Source organism: Ursus americanus, chromosome 35, assembly GCF_024610735.1.
Source record: "Ursus americanus isolate L20-20 chromosome 35, mUrsAme1.1.p, whole genome shotgun sequence".
Taxonomy (NCBI): Eukaryota; Metazoa; Chordata; class Mammalia; order Carnivora; family Ursidae; genus Ursus; species Ursus americanus.
In genome coordinates, this window is record NC_142161.1 from 9,884,001 (window position 1) to 9,888,543 (window position 4,543).

Here is a 4,543-nt window from a genome sequence, read left to right on the forward strand (position 1 = left end):
AAGGCCCAGTAGCTGAGCCAGAACAATTTAATGCATATTTTTCTAATAGTAAATACAGCCTGGAATTTTGTTAAGCAAGTTGCAAGTATAATTGATGCTATGATTATTTAAGTTATTTCATATTATTTATTCTCATTCATTTTAGAAAAGAATCGTTTTTTGAAAAGGATATAGACTTGAAAGTAATTTAATTTTAAAACAATTTCATTTTGTCTAACTTTTAAAAAATCCAACTAAGCATGTGTGTTTGATTTTTGAGCTTCAATGAAATAGGAGAAGACTTGCTGATGGCTTAAAAGTACTTAATTTATCACCACTGAACAGAAAGCATTTCCCCCCTAAAGAGGTTTGTACTAAGGTGACCTCTGGTGTTTAAAAAAAAGGCTTGCAAAAAATAGTCCCTTTCCTAAAATACTCAGTAATCCTAAATTACAAGGATACAAGTGGATACTGCTGTGCCTAAAAGTATTTACTAAATTCATTACTGTTTCGATTATATATGTGATTTCTAAGCCTTTTTTCTTCAGAGCTGGGAAATTTCCTCTGTCGTTTTCTTCCTTGCATTTTGCGTATAAATTCTGACTGACTGGGATCCCTGCCATTGGATTTTCTTCTCACTGAAGGGTTTTCTCTACTCCTAGTGGGGCAAAGTCATGACCCAGAAAAAAATTGATTCATGAATTCTCAGGGTATAAGTAAAGACGAGAGGAAATATGCCTTGGCTGAGCTCCGACTAGGGACAATTTAAAACCTGTAATTAGTCTGAATTCAAGCTGCAAAAGGAATCTGAATTTAAAATTCATTAATTCGAACCGATATATTAACTTTAACAAACTAGATCCCTTATTTAAAGAATCATTTTCACAAGCTGTTGAGTTAACTGCTGGAACCCAAATTTTACTAATTTTAAAATTATTTAAAGATGGTGGAAAGACCACCAGATTGTATTGTATTGTGAGTTTGTCCTACCCTTATCAACCTAACTTTTAGTGGATCTGCTGAGTATTCACACCCTTGTCCTGGGTTTTATTTCCACCTTAGTCCTAAATTTCATGTTTGTAAATCCCCATTGTCCTGGGGACCACGTGTTCTTTAGCTCTTTCCCCCCTGATGTTTCCAAGACCCCAAGTCCCCTTTAGCTAACTCCCTGACATTTCCATGAACCACACTGCTGAAATGTTATACAGTAATTAATGTTGATCCTAGTACACACTCAGCCTCCAGTACAAATTAGGATGGAAAAGGTTATCATAATATTTTGCTAGTCTATTTGGTAGATTTGAATTGCTCCCTGTGGGGGACAAACAAAAAAGAAAGGTGTTTTAAAGTTAGGTTTCAGAAGGAAAAACCTTCTAGGTAGTAACGAGTCCTTGAAAATCACACACATTTTAACCTTTCAATTCAAAAATAATCAATCATCATGTGTCAGCATATTGATTGTTAAGTTATAACTCCCTCAGGACCAACGTGCAAGACTAGCCAGTGGGTTCGCAGGTACCGTCAATGGATGGGCTCCGGAATTCAGACTGAAACTGTTCTCATTGGGTGGAGTTCAAATCCAGGTACAACCAGCAGCTGGAGCCTCTCCAACTGTCAGCCGTGTCTGAAAAACACTAAGAGACTAAATAATTTAGATTACGCTATATTGACCTGTATAATTGTTTAAATGAGTAATGCAGCCACCAACTGAAAGAGGTCAACCATCTGTAGAGGAAACACAGAATTCAGTTTCATTTCCAAACAAACTTTTGAAGAGCAAATTGTTTTTTCTGTGGGAGGTAGGGGAAAGTCTGAAGACAGATTAATGGCTTCTCCCACTAAATAAAGGTTAAAGCTTCTGTCACTTATAGAATGCAACTTCAATAGAAAAGAAGTCATAAGGCAGCTGGGCCAACTGCCACATAATCAGTGTAAATGGGTATTGTTTCGGGTAGGTTAAAAGGTAAGTGGCTTTGAGAATGCGCCATTATTTTATTATATGCCGTCATCATTCATTACGTGTATGTGTGAGTACATGTGTATATAAAGGGAAAAGACTTTGGAAAGACTAGATCCTGAAGTTAGAATAGCCACATTTTTACAGATGATGGCAAAGTGTTTGTTTTAAATGCAACTTTACCTAAATCCTTATCTCTGAAGTTTGCTATAAATCAGGATTTGAGATGCATACATTATGCATCCAGTTTATTTTGAGAAAAAGTGCCTATTTTAACTAGATTAACACATACTGATCAAACTCTTGGCGTTCAAGCAGCTCACATCAAATGACAGGCTGCAATAACCCAGTGCCCCACCAACTTATTGTCCAGAGCCGCTACTTTCCAGTGGCTTACTTGCCAGGCAGAGTAGGTTAATTACTGGATTTCTTCCCTGATCTTCTGTTCTCCTGCCATTGTATTTAACGGGCTTCTCCAACCTCTTCATGGTATACAAATTATAAAACAAGAGAATGACAGACAGGAAAGAGATTAAGTTCTGTGCGCCTATGAGCTAACTGGATGTTATGCCATGAATTTAAAAATAAAAATCTCTGCCATTGGTCTTTACTTCCTACCTACGTGTGCACACACACGTACACACTAACTTCCTCTTAAATTGCTTGACGCTGCACGTAGATAAATGTTTAGTAAATTCTTTTCTCAAATGCTGTTGGGCACATTGCCCATCCATTTAACAAGAATATCTTCAGTATTCACCTTAGTATCATTAGTCATATGATAAAACTTTTTATGAAGATTCACTACATCAAGAAACTTGCATTGTATATGTGAAACGTTGAGCTTTTAAATCACTATTTATTTATAGTCACAAATCTTTGGAAATTTGGGCAATATCCACATATTGTTACCGAACTGTAGTTTTGGTAACCACTGACTGATAACAAATGCTAACTGGGAATCTATCATTTTAAAATATCATTTACTGAGAGCTTGGTGTTATGAAGAATACAGGAATAAATAAAATACAGACACTATTCATAATTTCCTTTTAATATAATAAAGTTGAAAAATCCATTGACTTATAATAGGCCTGGTCTGAAAACTATGCCCAGAACACATAGCCATAATGATACCAGTCCCTGTACCATATTCTCATGCTCTTTCATGAGTAAGCACTTTGTCTTCTCTTTCTTTCTCCCCTCACCCCTTTCTCTCCCTCTCTTTCTCCCCCCTCCCTTTTCTCTCTTTCTTTCCCTCTCAAATACACACTTACAGAGCTTTACATATTCCTCATCTGAGCCAACTTAAATAAAGAAGAGGAGAAGAAGCAGGACTTCACACGTTTTTATATTTGTTTGTGAGTCCTTCATGCCACCAATATTTCCCATTCCCTCTTCATTCATATTCCAAAAGTGAAAGTTGCAAAGGGTAATGATTTGCAAAATATGTCCCAATTGATGGATATATTTCAACTAGAAACCAATATATTGGGTATTTCCATTGCATCAAGCAATCCTAAGAAAAATGAAAAACTCAGTAGTGGCTAAGGAAAGAAAAAATTCAAATATGTTTTCCACTTTTCCAACATGGTATACCAGTTACATTGGCATAATCTTGATACTTTGATGTCAACTTATTTCTCTTTTGGTCCAAATATTTCTCTATTATCTATTACAGTATTCACCAGTGAAATTAGAAATAGAAAAAATGGATAGTTTCAGAATACAATTCCTGAAATGCTGTGCTGTATTTCTAAACATTTTTCTGGTCTTAAAACAAAATCATATTTTGTTTGAATACTGCTAATATAACCATTCTTTATTTCAACAAATCTCAGGCCCTTACCTCATGCCAGACACTGGACTGAATGCTGCAGATGTAAAAGTGAATAAACGTACACTCCTTGCTCTAATGGAGCTTACACGCTAGCTATAAATTATGGAAATTATTAAGCCCCTTTAAAAAGCCCAATTTTTAAGGAAAAATAGATAGGTTGGGACTACATATCACCTAGATCCTCACTGTCCAGTATGGTAGCCATTAGCTACGTGTGGAAATAGGCAGCTATTGCAGGTTTTCAGTGAACACGACCTGGTAGTTTTCAAAGACCACTGTGGCTTCTTTTTTGAGAATAGAACAATCCTGGTTCATGCCAATTGTGTTGCGATATTATTAATAGCACTCTCTCTCATTCTCAAAGATGCCTGTTTGGTTAACAACTATATGTCGCCCTTTAGGATGAGGCTATGGAGGTGACCCAGTAGGACATTGATCCAGGTAGTTTGGATAAAGACGACAGCAGTGAAATAATGCATAGTATGCATAGGAAATTGATATTTTTATCACATAATCCTATGTTGCTTTTTATTCCTTCTTTTTGTTTTTAACTGGGGCGAAATGCACATAACAAAATTTGCCATTTTGACCATTTTTAGGGTGTGCAGTGCAGTGGCATGTAGTACATTCACAGTGTTGTGCGACCGTCACTACCAGTCATCTCCTGAACTTTTTTCATCTTATAAAACTGAAACTTGGACGCATTAAATAATAGCTCACCATTCTGCCCACCCCAGACCCTGGCAACCAGCATTCTACTTTCCATC